The sequence below is a fragment of the Octopus sinensis genome, linkage group LG17, assembly GCF_006345805.1.
Source record: "Octopus sinensis linkage group LG17, ASM634580v1, whole genome shotgun sequence".
Lineage (NCBI taxonomy): Eukaryota > Metazoa > Mollusca > Cephalopoda > Octopoda > Octopodidae > Octopus > Octopus sinensis.
The window spans coordinates 20,811,928-20,829,690 of record NC_043013.1 but is presented as its reverse complement, the minus strand read 5'-3'; the positions used below and the strand labels follow the sequence as shown (position 1 = coordinate 20,829,690).

At 35.2% G+C, this 17,763-nt stretch overlaps 1 long non-coding RNA gene across 2 annotated transcripts in view; it reads right to left on the bottom strand.

The window, feature by feature from the left end:
* LOC118766741 overlaps nt 1-17,763 on the bottom strand; it is a 430,300-nt gene that overhangs the window by 267,660 nt on the left and 144,877 nt on the right. For both annotated transcript variants that reach the window (XR_005002648.1, XR_005002647.1), the window contains one exon: nt 8,317-8,444. This is a non-coding gene — a long non-coding RNA (uncharacterized LOC118766741). The remainder of the gene's footprint in view (nt 1-8,316; nt 8,445-17,763) is intronic.

Sequence of the window (17,763 nt, the reverse complement as noted above, 5' to 3'; positions counted from 1 at the left end):
AAAGAGATAGACAGTAAGAAGATTGGAATATTACGTGTGAAAGATATCATGAAATAATTCAGGCAAATCAAATAATGTAAATCTGTCCTGAAGGAGTAACAAACAGTTTTATATTCCAGTACACAAATACAGATGATAGATAGATATAGATAGTTTCTTTCTTGTATATTATATTCAAAATTGTGTATATTTAAAGTATGTTATGCTTTGTAGCGTATAGAGTATCGTGGAACATGACACAGCCATTTAGTTAAGATTCTTGTTTTAGAATAGGGATGGATTGATTGTAGAATTAATTTCAAAAGTATAACCTTGCATTCCAACCAAGCAGAACCCTCCTGCGAAATATACCAAAGGTACGGGTATCTATAGAATACCCAGCTACTTAGCACGCAATATTAAGACGATTAGAATATTACCGACTCAGTGAGTTGGTAATTTGTTGATAGGGTAATTGAAATTGAATCTCCATCGTTGAAAATGGCGAAGATCCATTTTAGACCGAATACATTCGCAGATGATGTAGAAAGTTGATAATGGTTAGGAATATAATCGGCCAGTAGGGTGTGGGACCATAGATCGGTGTTTGGGTATGTTTTGTTTATCGACAGATGAGAGATATATCGTAATCTGGTTTATATGTTACTTTGTTCAAAGAATGACTTGATCCAAGCAGAGTTAATCAAACAAAATATTCTTCTGTTCATCTTTCTAGCAAGCGGCGTGTAGACTCTACAAAGTAGCACTTGAAGCTAACTCAGATAGCTAGGCTAGCTTACGAGTTTGGAGCCTTGACCAAGGAACGGAGTAATAGAAGTTAGAGATTGTTAAGTGCTAACCTCTTTACAAAATGTCTTTTAATATATTCTATACTATTTAGGCGGCTACCTGGCAGAATTGTTAATACGCCGGTGAAAATGTTTAGCGGCATTTCGCCCGACTGCATGTCCCGAGTTCAAATTCTGTCGAGAACGACTTTGCCTTTCATTCTTTCGGGGTCGATAAAATAACTACCAGCCGAATGCTGGGGTCGATGAAATTGCCGTGTGTCAAAATGTGAAATCAATATATTCTGTGGTCTCAGTTATATATATACAAAGGTAACCCAAAAGTAACCGAAAATGTTTTCTGCGGGCCAGGTTCATTTTAGTTCAGGCGTCCACCGCTAGAAAGAACTTGATGGGACCCTTAGGCATCAGTCTGCCGACCAACGCTGTCGCCTGCAGTCGGACTGTCACATGGTGCGTTTTTCTTTTGCAGTGCTTCATTTTTGCGATGGCTGAAACGAAAGAACAGCGTGCTTCCGTGATATTCTGTTTTCTGCTGGGGAAATGGCGGCCGAAAGAGTGCTCATGCTTCAAACGGCTTACAAGGACGCTGTCATGAGCAAAAAAAAAAAAATTACGAGTGGTTTCCACGCTTTAGTTATAGTCACTTGTCGTTCAGGGTCACCGTCAACCTCCTGAACGAAAACATCAGGAAAATACAGGATCTGATCTTGGAGGACCGTCAACGTTCAATTGATGAACTTGTTGATATATGTCCTGGAGCTCCTGCCAACGAATTTTGAGCCAAGAATTGTGAATGAAAAGGTTGCACCAAAATTTGTGCCTCAATTGGTCAAGTAAGATCAAAAGCAGTCACGATTGAATGTGTGTTGTGAACTGAAAGATCAGTTGGAAGTTGAGCCAAACCTTTATTCAAAAGTCATCACTGGTGACGAAAGGTGGGGCTACGGCTATGACCAAGAAACAAAACAGCAATCAGGTCAATGGAACCATTCAATATCACCACGCCCCCCAAAAACGCGTCAAGTGAAGTCCTGTGTCAAGACGATGCTAATTTCTTTCATCGATGTGAAAGGAATTGTCCGCAAGGAATTTGTTCCTCCTGATCAAACTGTTGACCAGACATTTTACTTGGCAGTTCTGAAGCATCTGCGAAACGCTGAGACGAAAACGCCCCGACTGTGACAAAGTGAAGAGTGGTGGTTTCATCGCGGCAATGCGCCTGCACATACCGCCTTGAATGTGAGATAGTCTTAGACTAAAAATGGCATGGCACTATTTATCCAGCCTCCCTATTCACCCAATCTTGCACTCAGTGACATTTTTTGTTCATCCGAATGAAAAAAGTTCTTAAAGAAAAACGTTTTGCATGTGTGGAAGAGATGAAGAAAATGATGACGGAGGCGTTAAAAAGGCATCACATCGCAAGAGTTCCAGCACTATATTAAACCGTGGAAAACGCATCTGGGCCGATGCATTGCTTCAAACGGAGAGAAACTTTGAAGGGGGTGCAAAATTCCGGTTTCTTTTGGGTACCACTTCTTACGGTGTTGTATATATTCTAATTTATACAGAATTCAGATACATTCCATATAATGCATTTGCACTTGTGTCCGTCTCCGACCACCGACTGCCAACCGGTCTTGGTTTGTTTATGTCCCCGTAACTAAAAGTTGTTATATACTTTAGAAAGAGACAGAATTTTCGTCACTCCACTGCGAACAGCTCCTTGGCATTTCATGAAATAAAATTATGTATAAATAAATAAATAAAAATATACATCTTATTAAAATACCCTTCGACGATGTTGATATACAAATTCCTAGAGTAGATCGATAGATGAATATCGTGGCCAGGACAGAAGTTGTAGATAAACGGAATAGGTGTTATGTGTTTAGCTATTACACTTTTGACATTAGCAATGAAAAGTACATGAGTACTCTGTCGGTAATAAAGTTGTTTCTTTTGTTCATGTGTAAAATCATGGACATTCGCCGCAATCTAGCCGAGAGGAAAACGAAATAATTAGCAGTTCCACGAGGTTTTACAACAAACCGATGGTGCAATTAAAATGCATGACGTAGTGCAGAACGCCAAGCTACACATTTTAAGCTGGCGACTATTTCATGCTGTGATGATCGCAAACAAAATTTACAGATTAATTATAGTGAAACAACTTCAATCAATAAACGAAATTAGAAGACGTGAACGGCTCGCTTGTACTTTATCTATAACACCACGGTTATCAGGCTGTTCGAGACACGATAGAAAGATCAGCGCAAAACAGACGAGAGTGCTGAGTATTTGATGGAAAAGAAGTTTTTCGCATGTTACCAACATTATATTTCTTATCGGTAAATCGATTATTAATGAACATCTGTAGATCGATAGATGAATATCGTGGCCAGGACGGATGTTGTAGATAAACGGAATAGGTTTTATGTGTTTAGCTATTACACTTTTGACATTAGCAATGAAAAGTACTTGAGTACTCTGTCGGTAATAAAGTTGTTCCTTTTGTTCATGTGTAAGTGGGTGAGTATTCTACTCACGTGCGTTTTATACACATGTGCATCTATAAAATACTCCTTAGTCAAAATGGGTGTTACAAGGCGAACTCTTGGAAATATGAGTACAGTTCACCCTACGTTAGATTTAACGATTAATTCAGTTGAAGCGTAAGGCGAAAGACACTCACCCACGATTTAATGCAGCTAAACTCAACAACGAATAGCACAAACATTTCAGAAATATTTATAACTAACTCTATCTGAGGAACGAACTGCGTTTGAGAACTGCGATCAGCAAACTCTCGAGCCTTGGATAACATATGCATATATATATATATATATATATATATATATATATGTGGGTGGGGTGGGAGTGGTGTGGGGTGGGGGTTGTGTGTGTGTGTGTGTGTGCATATATACGTCACATATATCGATCATATGAAGATATAAATGATTTAGTAACATCTTGAGCATTTGTCTCCGTTTTCAATTATTCCTATATATATATAACCATATACATACATAATATGTGCGTGTATCTCTCTCTCTCTCTCTCTCTCTATATATATATATATATATATATATAATATATATATATATATATATATATATATATGCAGAGAGAGAGGGGAGAGGGGGAGAGAGAAAGAACTAATAGTTATTTACCGTCCATGGCAATGGGCCTGGTAAACGAGTACTTCTGTACACTTTCCAGCCTGAAGAATAGTTAAGCCACTGTTTGGCATTTCATTTGGTTAAAACAAAACTTTCCTACTACAACAGAACATTTAATCTTATGGTTAACCTATTGAGATACACAGCAAACGGTTGTTAGTGAATTCTTCAGCCACTAATGACAGATAATGGTACAGAAAGAGACAGCAAGGTTTGCAGTTTACTTTCTCTCTGAAGCAACACAAGACAAAGTCAAATCACGTGCGTAAGGAACACTACAGCACGTTCTTACATTTTCTGATACCATCGTTTGTACGTTTCCCTAGCTACATTACTTTTTCACACACTCTCTCTTTTTCTCTCTCCCCTCTATCTTCCATATATATATATCTATATATATATCCGAAGATATTCTTGTTGCTTACTTTGATTATAATCACCCCATGGATTTTTATGGATAACACCGTACAAAATTGTGGTGCATCTGACTTAAGTACCATATTCATTTGAATCTCTCTCTCTCTCTCTCTATATATATATATATATATATATATATAATATATATATATATATATATATATATATATATATATATATATATATATAGATATATATATATATATATATATATATATATATATATCAGTGTGTGTGCATGTGTGTATGTGTGTTTGTGCATGTGTGTGTGCGTGCGCGCCTGAAGGTGTGCAGTTGCAACACATTTATGTATGTTTGGCAATGAAGTTTACCACCCCCAATGCAAATCCTACCTAAGAAACCGGCAATGTTTTAACGCACGGAAATGGAGAGCGTCATAGCTACATTCATTTCTTATGCAACGTAAACAATTTGAAGATGCCGATTCCATAGTTATAAGAAAGAAAAAATGAGAGTAACTCCTACATCAAAACCATAGATCTTGCTTAAAACAATTTTGTGAATGAGAATGGCTCGAAGCGTTACCAGAAATTTGAACATATCAGGGCATTATAAAAATAGCAAGCATAGATATGTTTTCCATGAGACAGAGTGTATATATTTGTCATAAGAGAGGAAACCAACTCTAATAAAAGTTGCAAGACGCAACGAAAGACAGAAATATGTACAAGCACATTCGTTATATTACAGATGATGGCTATTCAGAAGAAAAAGATTACGTTCTATTACCTTCAGCACAGCCATCAGTTTGGATCATTCGCAGAATATACTAAAATTAACCCCTCAATGTCAAGGTTTAAAAACTACCCAAGGCTGATACCTAATACCAATAAGTTCCTTACTCAAACTAGATACCACAATTATACATACTCAAACGGCCTACCATTATTTAGCATTATCCTGAAAAAGACCCCGTTACCTTCAAACGGTATCGAGGAAAATTTATCCAAGGAGTACCCAACAAACTCTCTACTTCCTGCACAATGATACGTTTGGGGTAACAACATTTCCTCACTATAGACTATAGTGATTCAAAATATGAGGATCATAACTCTCAGTATTAGGTCAGGCCATAAAAATGCGGTTTTTTCAATTGCATGAACTAAAAGTCGGAGGGGGACGGGATAAACTACCTGCATGAACTTACTATGAAAGCAGTTAGTAATTTTACCGTGTACTTATTCTTAGTGCAAGTCGATTTTTACAGTTACTTTTTTAAAGCTATAATGGAAATGACAAAGGAACATATTCGGCATATTTTGCTTTATGAGTTCAATAAAGGCAACAATGCAACGGAAAGTGCGAGAAATAGTAATGCAACCTATGGGGTTCGGACAATAAACGTAAGCCAGAGTCAACGGTGGTTCCAGAAAATCTGAGCAGAAAACAATAGCCTAGGAGACGAGCCTCATCCAGGAAGATCTGTAGAGCTCCTTGAGGACGTCCTGCAAACTCTGGTGGAACAAAATCCCATCGTAACTGTTGAGAAGCTAGCTGAGAAGCTTGGATTTGGTTATCCAACCATTTATCGACACCAACGTGCCATCGGAATAAGTCTGCAAATTGGGTCAATGTCCCTCACAAATTTTCCGAGTCTAATCGCGCACAGAGAGTTAACGTTTGCTCTTCTTTGCTCTCACGTCTCACGAATGAACCTTTTTTGGAGAGAATAGTGAGGGTTCTCTAGGAAAATGTCAAGAACCCAAGAGTGTAGGTAGGGAACGGAGAATCACTGACACCCCAGGCTGAAGAAGGTTTTCTCTCACAAGGTGATGTTATTTGTTTGATGGTATATGAATGGTTGAGTCCACTTTGAACTTTTAAACCCAGAATAAACGATAACAAGGGAGATCTACTGCAAGCAGCTTGAGCGGCTTAATTCAGCGCGAGAAGAACGACCATCTTTTGTTTCAAAACGAAAGGTGTTCTTCCATCAGGATAATGCTTGGCCACATAGAGCGAGAATAACGATCCAAAAGATGGAGCAGTTTGAATGGAAAACGATACCCTACCCACCCCATTCGTCGGACATTGCCCCATCTGATTATCAGTTATGCCGCAGTTTTCAAAATCATTTGGACGTCGAAATTTAAAATTCTGTAGACGAGTTTAGAACGGCAGTGGAAGATTAATTTTCGTCACCGACAAGTGAATTTTGGAAGAGGAACATTGCAAGTCTGCCAGATAGATGGAAGAGCATTATAGAAAATAAAGGAGAGTATATTTTAGATTTAAAAAGAACTTTGTTTATCTTCATTTTTAAAAATAAAAGAAGTATAAATGAAAACGCATTATTTATGGGACGACCCAATACCGCACCAGACTCTGCTGTTAAGTTCGAAATGCCTTCGGTCAATACTGGCCTAAATATGTCTGAGTTAATCTTAGTTTAAGTTTTATTAACTCAAATGTTTTATTTATATAACCATGTCTATTCTTTGTGTGTTATACTGCGTAATTTTTTAAAAAGATTTAATGTGTTTGGTAAAATATAGGAAAAAAGAAATTGAGAGAGATGAAATTTTACCACAGTGAAAGATTTTATCTGAATTTTTCTGTGACGTTTTCTTTTTCAACAGTTTTCCAATTTTCGTTATTTTTCACATTGTAAAAGCAATAAAAAGAAAGAGTCTAAATTCGTAAGCAAAGATGCATTATGTTATTAAATCAATTTCTTGAATTAGATAGTGATATTCTTGCCACAAATTGACTGGATGCTCCCACACAACACATACACTCTCAGACATTATATTAATAGAGTTGCATTCAAAGACTAAAGCTGTACTCACAATAAGCACGCCCATAAGAAATCGGTATCACTTCACATAGTAATTAAAATACAATGAAACTTATCTTGTCCATGTAGTAAAAAACCAGAATCAAAATATACTAGTAGTATTTCCATGCGGAGTAAATAATAGTCATAAACTTAAGAGGTATGACAGGTGAATATAGATCTATTATTTCCATATGATATCCATATTGCTACCGCCGTTTCGTAATCGTCTTACTGTATTACTATTTAAACTGAACACTTACAATTATTGCATTCCATATATTGTGTATAAAAAGAGTTGAATCCTGAATAGTTCATGATGTTCCGAAAAGTGTGAGCAATTAATTTTCTCTATTTTACATCTTATGTCGTATACATTGTATTATATAATATTAGATATGCAAATTGATATAACTTATATCTATTATCTGGGATGCTAACATTAGTAATAATACATTGAGAAGTTTACGAAACGATTGTAACCCTATGGAAGCCCTATAGAAATAATAAACTTGCATTCACCTCTCATATCTTCTGATTTTATGATTATATACATACACGCTCTCTCTCTCTCTCTCTCTCTCTCTTTCTGACGCACACAAGTACACACACATACACGGATTGCAGGCATGTGTGTGTAATTATGTATATCTATGAAAAATTGTAAAGGGATATCTGAACATACTTTTTACGGGAAATCAAGTTAGTAACTAGGATGCAGTGACAAGGACAGTTCACCTGATGGATTATTTCACACGTTCTTTCGACGCGTTTTTACTTCCAAGGCCTGGGATGACCCAAATGTATGATAAAATACACTTGCCATGCTGTGGAATCGAAACTGAGACCTCCGCATTAGTAATCGAACATCTTCACAACGTTAATTGGTCAGCCAGACGAAGTATATAACAGCCCTCCTGATGTAGTGAATACTTCTTTTGTGCTTCTAAGCAGTGTTATCACACACACACACACACCACACACACACACACACACACACACACACACACACGCACACACATACACGCACACACACATACGCAAAGGTATGCAGATACACAACTCATAGCTTGATGAATATTGTTTCATTTATTTTTTGTTAATTCATGATATAAATTCATTAACCTACCTGTGATTCACCTTAAGCTCTTGGAATCCATATCCGTTATAGACAGATTAATAAAGATCAATAAATATGTCGAGACGTCGTTTGACACTGGCTTGCTTCGAATCGACCAGAAAATTGGAATGCTTTCCCTGCAACGACACAAACAGATGCCATAGTAGCAACAACATTTTGCTATAAATACACGTATATAGAAAAATTGTTTTGGTATATTAGACGTTGTAGTTAGAGTGTATTTCTAGATATATCTATACATGTATGTCGGTATCTGTGTGTGTGTGTGTATGTGTGATTGTGTGCGTGTGTGTTTGTAGATCCACGTACACACACACACACACATTTACACACATAAATTTATATTAATTTGATGCATCGGTAATGGAGGAGACCTCTTTATAAGTTTTCATGTTTTTTTAGAACATCCTCGTATAATATATTTGAGTATAACAAATTAAAAAAATACAATATATTTTATATCGCATTTGTTCGTGAGTGTGGTGTGCGTGTGTAGATAGAGATATATATGTTCGTAGATACCAACACACACATACTCATATACATAAACTAACACGCTCACATATATACATAAATACATACTACCACAAACACACACACATACATTCACACACACACATATATAAGCACACACATAGACACATATATATTGATACACACACACACGCACATACAAATATACACACAAATTTAAACATTGCGTACAATTTAATTTGCTGTGATGAAATATATTAAACTAGAATATTGTGAAAATGTCGGAATATAGCTTCCTACTGATTTATCAAATCTATATAAATTTACATGTGTGTACATAGACATATACATACACTTTCGTACGTATATATATATATATGTATATATATATATATTCCGAGTCAGATGCCATGATAGAACGTAAGCCACTACACACTTTTTTCTCTCCTTTTCTCTCTCCTTTTTCTCTCCTTTTTTCTCTCTTTTTTTCTCTCCTTATTTCTCTCCCTGTTTTTCTGTATCTCTTTCTATAGAAGACCGTAGGCTCGAAACGTAAAAGACTTTTTCTATTCCTGAGCGTTATACTAATACATCTGTTTGTTTTGTACACCACCTGTCTTCTTGTTTTTTTTTTTCATAGACTCTCCCTATATATATATATATATAGTAAAGAAAAATAAAGAAAAATAAGTTGGCTAGCAGCAAGCTGTTTCGCCTCATACCGAAGGAATTAGAAATGGCAGTCAAAGACCGTTTTTTCCATTTCTGTAAGTGGAGATTCCAAAAACGAAGGCCCTCCACTTGACAAAGGTCTTGACAATTATTTTGTCGTATTTACATACCGAAATTTACCGGTAAATAATTGTTGGTTACATGAAAAACCACAGGAAAATTATTTACCATTTTTATTGTATTACCATGTGGATTCCTCATTCCATTACGATTACCCAGAAGGCGCGCATGGCAGAATTTTGGAGGGAAAATTTACGTTCCCAGTCGTTACTTGGTTTTAACATCTGCGCTCTTCCCCCCACTATCTGATGTCGCTGAGTCAGAAGTGAGGGCTGGTGGCATTTGATAAAGCTAACGAATATAGTGCTGATGACGGAATTCAAACTCCCCTGTTTGTGATCCAGAAACACCGTGTTCGCTATTAACGGTAAGTGACTGAATTCGTATATTTGCCACACCGCAAGGGCCTTCGTTTTTGGAATCTCCACTTATAGAAATGGAAAAAACGGTCTTTGACTGCCATTTCTAATTCCTTCGGTATGAGGCGAAACAGCTTGCTGCTAGCCAACTTATTTTTCTTTACTATATACTGAACCTTACAAAGGTCTTGACAATTATTTTGTCATATTTACATACCGAAATTTACCGGTAAATAATTGTTGGTTACATGAAAAACCACAGGAAAATTATTTACCATTTTTATTGTATATATATATATATATATATATAATATATATATATATATGAATAAATGAAAGAATGGAGTCGAACAAGATGTTAACAACATTCCTTTACTCTCGACATTCTTTCATTTATTCATATACAACACACAATTTCTGCACATGAACCTGGGGTTTCTACCGTTGGACAGGTCGCCTCAACCGTGTTTCTTCGCTAACCCAGGTTTCGGTTAAAAAACGAATTTTTCCTGCTGACGATAAACATAGGATAATTCATTCACCTATTTATATATATATATATATATAGATATATATATATATATAATATATATATATATATATATATATACATATATATATATCTATATGTATATATATACATACGTACAATATAAATATTATGTATCTGTCCTCGTAGCTGCCTATACATTAAAAACAGTTCTAGAACACATTCATTCCGGTTAATTCATAGAACATAAGGTAACGATAGATAACAAAGCACTAACATGTCTGTAATTTCTGCTGAGTTTAGTAGTGCTTTGGAACCATAAGTTATGGATATCAATAAGACTTTTAGTAAGATGATAAGCATGAATTGGAGTAGCTGTACAAGATGGGAAATAATATGCATGAAAGTAGCATTGCTGGCCACTTGGGAACAGATCTTTGATACACAGACCGAATAAAGAAAAGAAGCGACCTTTTGAAAGTGTTCAAGTGATATAATTCAACTGGTTTGTATGAATGTAGAAAATGAATATCTTTCGGCTGATGATAACGAAGAAATTGATGTGCAACATTCAATTACAGAGTGAGAAAAGACGAAAATGGTCCGAAGGATGGTATCAGTTTACCCAGATGACTAGGAAAGTTTATTTAGTGGTGAAAATGATCTCGCTGGATTTCAGCGAAACTTTATATTTGAAAGATATTTAGCCTTACCATGCAGATGTAAATATATTTTTCCAGGGCTCGTGGCATAAAACTTATAAATTCATTATCATACACCCTACTTTCTCTCTGTCTCTGTCTGTCTGTCTGTCTGTCTGTCTCTCTCTCTCTCTCTCTCACACACAGACACATACACACGTACACAAGCAAGTGAACAAATGAAAGAAGTGGCACTGTCACTCAACATCTTTGGTAGAAACCTAAGCATTCCTAAAAAGGTTCGTTCTATGAGCTTTTTGCCATTTAGAGCTTAATCGAACTGTTTATATATATAACCTATATTAAATTTACTAGAAATACGAAACTGAATTGATTGAGTATATAATATAGATCTGTAGTAAGTGTGACTGATGCCGATACTATAGATGAGAATAAAACATCTTTATAATTGTCACAATACCATATTTACTCACTATTATGTTTGTTTACAGGAGAATTACAGATACCTTGTGTTTACTGGAGAACTCCGTTATTACTGCAGCTCGTTTTTTCTCCTTTAAGCTTGTAAAAGCTCATCAGTAAAATACCCTATTTATACTGTACTTAATATATCTTTAAGTTGAGCCACTCAAAAGTACTGTGCGTGTAAGTAGAGTACCCCTGAAATTTAACCTCAATGTCTGGTTTAAAGCATCAACATTTGGTCAAGTATATAATACTTACACAAATTCTATAAATGAGTGTGTATATTTATATATATCTATATATACATACATATATATATATATGGATATATATATATATGCATATATATATATACATACATATAATATATATACATATGGATATATATATGTATGTATGTATATATATATATATATATATATATATATATATATATATATATATACATACATACATATATTATCATATATATGTATGTATATAATATATAAATTCATTTTGATGTAACTTATAAATAATATATGTTCCTGTTTTACACACACACACACACGTCTATTTATTAGCGGGAACATATAGCGTTTATATAAATTACTTGAATATAAACTTTTATATATATACATGTCAGCATGAATATATGGTAATGCGTAGAGTGTATGCAGAGCACGGTCAAATCTGTAAGAATGTATGAAGTATGAATAGACCTGTTATCGAATCTATAGCATTAATAAGTTATATTCAACAGGACAATGTGAGACAAGAAATGTAAATATTCTCCAATTGAAAAAGGTTCTACCCATGTCTTCATATACATCCAGCAGCTAGAATAAAATATGTGTCCAAGAACATTATTATATATTTTTTAAAATATATTTGCCTTCAGCTATTTTTATTTTAGATTGAGTATAAAATATATTATTAATTTATATTGATCTTTTCTATTAATCTTTGAGGTCTTTGATATAATAAAATTATCGCGAATTTTGCGTGAGAGAGACTTGAAAAAGAGTGGGACAGAGAGAGAAAATGGAAGAGATAGACAGATAGATAGATAGAGAGAGAGAGTGAGAGAGAGAGAGAGAGAGTTGGAGAAAGAGCAAGTATTTAAGCAGATGAATATGATACTTTGATCAGTTATGAAACTGTAAATTAATGTTAAATTAAAATATAATCTTTAATTATTAAAATGAATATGAGAAAATGAGTGTGCCTATTGCTTACAAATGTTATAGAAGGTGCATTTGTATCCGTTATCGTTGTCATTTTAACATTTAATATAATGATGAAATGGTTAGTATTTTAGTTCTTGAGGGCTGTACAGATCACACAGCTAAGTTCATAGTGAAGGTTTACTAAAGCTTCGTCTAAAGAAAACATGCGCGTTATTAATCTGCATCTGGGTTTTAATACACGGATCGGCAACATTATTTTCAATGATTTGGTCAAGAGAGGAGGGTCTGTCTTCGTGGGTCTTTTCGGGATCTCCGTCTCATGTAGGCTCCTTCACAAAACTAGATGGCTATGTTTCTAAGTTAAAAGCGTTATTAATCTCAATTTAAATCCTCGTATATAGGCTGAATTTAGTTAAAACATATGACCGCAATGGCTTTCTTAGAAGTCACTTTCGCTTTCTAACAAAAGTTCGAATTGAACACTCTAGCTTCACGTTTTTCGCCTAAATTGTTCGATCTGGTGTGTATATACACAGACAAACAGACAGACACCACACACACACGCACACACACATCCACACACATAAATATGGAGAGAGCGAATACCTCCTACATAGCTATCAAATTTGATTTGTCTAGTAACTTTTATGTAACAAATCTAGTTTCATTGAATTACGCTGTTAGCGAGAATTACTTTAGACATTTTTTCATCTCTAAATTCTGATGAAGTAGTTAGATGTGAAATAATTTGCAGACAAACTGTACTTTTAAACCTTTTGCCGATGACTGACACGTTTTCTCGAATAAATAAATTATACTCATAGTTCCGAGTTACTTATATATATATATATAGATAGATATATATATATTATATATATAGATATATATATATATATAGAATATATATATATAATATATATATATATAATATATATAATAATATACTATATATATTATATATATAGAATACTCTGTTGTGTCGGAGGGGATTAATTTTCTTTTTGTGCCTTTTAATTAAACACACTCACCGGTACAAATTCCACTTATTCTTACTGTTAACGGACTCAATAAAGATCTTTGCAAACAAATCAAAAAACGAAAAAACAATATAAATTTTATAATATATAGAATATATATATAGATATATATATATGTGTGTGTGTGTGTGTGCGTGTACCCGCGCGTGATTGTCTTTGATTACAATAGACTTTCGCCTTAAGACGTCTTAAGTTTTGGTGTTTGGCACCACTTTTCTTTTGTGAATTCTTGTGTAGTGTATAGTTTATAGATCATCATCACCCATTCATTTGAAGGACTGGAAAAAATGCTAGTTTCACCCAGGTTTGAACTCAAACAGTATGCTGTTATACACTGAGTCCAACACTCTACTGGTTTTGTAATTTTATTAGTTCTCTCCTATTTGAACACCTCAATCACTCACGACTGGCGATGTATATTCACCCAGAAAATTGCTGTCGAAGTTGCACACTTGAGCAATTTTTGTTACTGAAGACAGGCAGTTACTGATATAGGTAGCTGCATGTCTCTCCACACCAACGATGTCTTCCAAATGAAAGTCAAAGGGCCATGTGGCGTGCCACCACTGCATATGCAAAGGAACTCAGATCATAGAGCCCCAGAACAAATATCGCAACATTAGCAATTCTGCTAATCAACACCTGGGCGCGTTCTATATTTTATCGAACATGTTTAATACTTTAGTGGCTCTGAAGGCGGTGAATCATTAGAATCGTTAGCACGCCGGGCAAAATGCCTGGCGGCGAACTGGCGGAAACGTTAGCACTCCGGGCGAAATGCGTAGCCGTATTTCGTCTGCCGTTACGTTCTGAGTTCAAATTCCGTCGAGGTCGACTTTGCCTTTCATCCTTTCGGGGTCGATTAAGTAAGTACCAGTTACGCACTGCGGTTGATATAATCGACCTAATCCGTTTGTCTGTCCTTGTTTGTCCTCTCTGTGTTTAGCCCCTTGTGGGTAGTAAAGAAATGGGTATTTCTGAGTTCTAATTGCACCGCGGTCGACTTGGAATTTTATCCTTCGGGGTCGATAAAATAAGTATAATTTGAGCTCTGTGCTCGATGTAATCGACCTAACCACCTCACGAATCTATTGGCTATATGCCACAAATTGAAGCTTATGTTTTATCGACTCTGGTCAAAAGAAAGATACAGAGAATTCTGAGAGACCTAGAATAATCTCAAGTTTAGAAAATGGCCAATAACATGTATAACTCAATAAGAGTTCAAAAGCGACAAAGTTTAATTTAAAGCTAGTCGCAAAATTCATGCTGCCTGCGAACTGTAATTATCAGCCTTCCTAGAATTACCTTGTAAGCTGATGAGAAATGGAATAAATCAGTGAAAGAAACAATAACTTAGTGGAATCGTTTATAACAACGGATGACAATGAGAACGTTATTTTAGTTGATATTTGTAAATAATTGGCAGTACAAATAAGTGTTTACTTGTAAGGAAAGCTGTACTTGTAATTACGGTGGAATGATTAGACAGTTAGGAAGATATTTAGATGGATGGAATACGAAGTCATGTAACAAAAGCTCAAAAAAATTAAGCAGCTTCCTTATAGTATTCTGAAAAATTACAGAAGTACCATAAAACATCACTTAGAGAGGGACATGAGGGAAATTGAAAATAAGAAGCAATACAGCCCCAAAAAAAAACGGACGTTTAGTAAAATCTTTAAACCTGATAGCAACAATCTTTCAAGAGAGTGGTTGGAACCAATGAGTAAAACCAGAAAAAGAAAAAAGAAAACATGAAACGAAGATAAAAGATATTTAGAAATGGTGAATTGGCAGAATGTAAACACAGACAAATTGAATGTAGTCAAGAACATAGTGATCAAATAACAACGGGAATTACATTGGAAGTAATAGTATTAGAAAGCCTAGTTGATCAAGTCTATACGAAGAGCTTAAGGTACCTCTGGCTTAGGGTTCATATAGAGGCTGAAGTTGTTGAAGAGAGAGAGAGAGAGAGAGAGAGGGTGAGAGAGAGAGGGATAAAGTGAGAGAGAGAGAGAGAGAGAGAGAGAGGAGAGAGACAAAGGAATTAAAAATCTAGAGTAGTGATGGAATATAAGAATCAAACGTCAGGCAAAGATATTGCCTAATCGGATAGATTTACCCCATAATGGCAACACTTATATATATTATATATATATATATATATATATATAATATATATATATGTGTGTGTGTTGTGTGTGTGTGGTGTGTGTATGCTTTTTTATACAGGCAAGTATAAGCCATATACAAATACGATTACACATACAAAAGCATTGAGAGGTTTTCAATTACAGTGTAAATGCTTTTATATAATAAACCAGCAGCAAAAACATTCATATTTTTACCCTTATATGCATATATAACGTATAGACATGTTTGCATATACAAACACATAAAGACATATGCGCATAGAAGCATTGACAAGTACACACACATATATATCCATACACACATGGATACATGCATACATACATACACACGCACACACATACATACATACATACATACATACATACATACATGCATACATACATACATACATACATACATGCATACATACATACATACATATATACGTACATATATACACACACATATATATCCATACACACATGGATACATACATACATACATACATGCACACGCACACACATACATACATACATACATACATACAATACATACATGCATACATACATGCACACGCACACACATACATACATACATACATGCATACATACATACATGCATACATACATACATATATACGTACATACACACACACACACACATATATATTTGCCCTTAATCTCCTGAAGAGAATGCTGTGGCTTGTGATAATAATCCGTGGAAGTTGATACTTTATTTCATATACTTAAAATATTGTCTTAACATTGCAACTGCTTGCATAATTTGCAGTTTTATATAGAGCAGTCATCAACCATTCGAAACAGCCGTAATGATATGAACTTATTACACTATTATTCATATAAAGGCATTCGTAATACTTGTTAGGTTTTCTACTTCGATACCCGCTCGGTTTTGATAGTTCTTCTAGCTGATATTTCTACTTCCAGACTGTATTACCCTAATGGATTTGGAATTGTTCTTGGGGATTCTGAACCTCTAGGCTGCACCAATTGATGAAGAATTTAGAGTTTAGGATTCAGATATTTCTAGGTTCTGCTTGGTAAATATCTATATCAAACTTAAACTTGCACCCATTGGTTTTATTTAACAAAACATTACAACTTACATAAAAAGTTACGGAGCTTCTATGTGTGCTGTCTGGACGCCCCCAATTGATGAAGTAGGCTAGCCCAATACGTAGATATAACGGGAGAAGTCTAGACGTCAGGACACAGCTGAGAGCAGAGGAGCAGAGTAGGAGTTGAGTAGAGGTCATCCGAACTTGCGACATAACAGTGGCGACAAGGATTTCGTAGCTCACACAGCCTCTGTGTAGTATTGCAACATAACAATGTGTTTGCTTGACATGCAAGAACTGGAAATAGCAGCTAATTCTCCATCCTATCAACTCCTGTCATCATAAGAAAAACATGCTAGATAATGTGTTTCTGGGTTATGCAAATTAAAAAAAGACTGGGACGATCACATTTGCTACATGTTAGTTTTCCTGGGACTAAATAACATCACTATCTCTCTGTACTACAGAAATTCGAACTGCCCACTGATTGGTAAGTAATAATAACTGACTTTTGCAATGGAACAAAGACATAGATTTAGAGAACTGAATGCAAGGGAACGGCTTTCGTATATTTTTAAGAAGCATTGAATCAGGCCCAGGTGGATTAAAAATGAAAATCGTCAGTTGTATTAGAACACTATCTGTTAAAGGAAGGTAGTACGTATTATTTAAGCTTTCATAGTTACTCCAACTGTGTCTCTCGGGATCACCATTCTCACATCATTAAAGCGAATTATTTGCTTTGAATATTTGTCTGGCTGTAGACAACT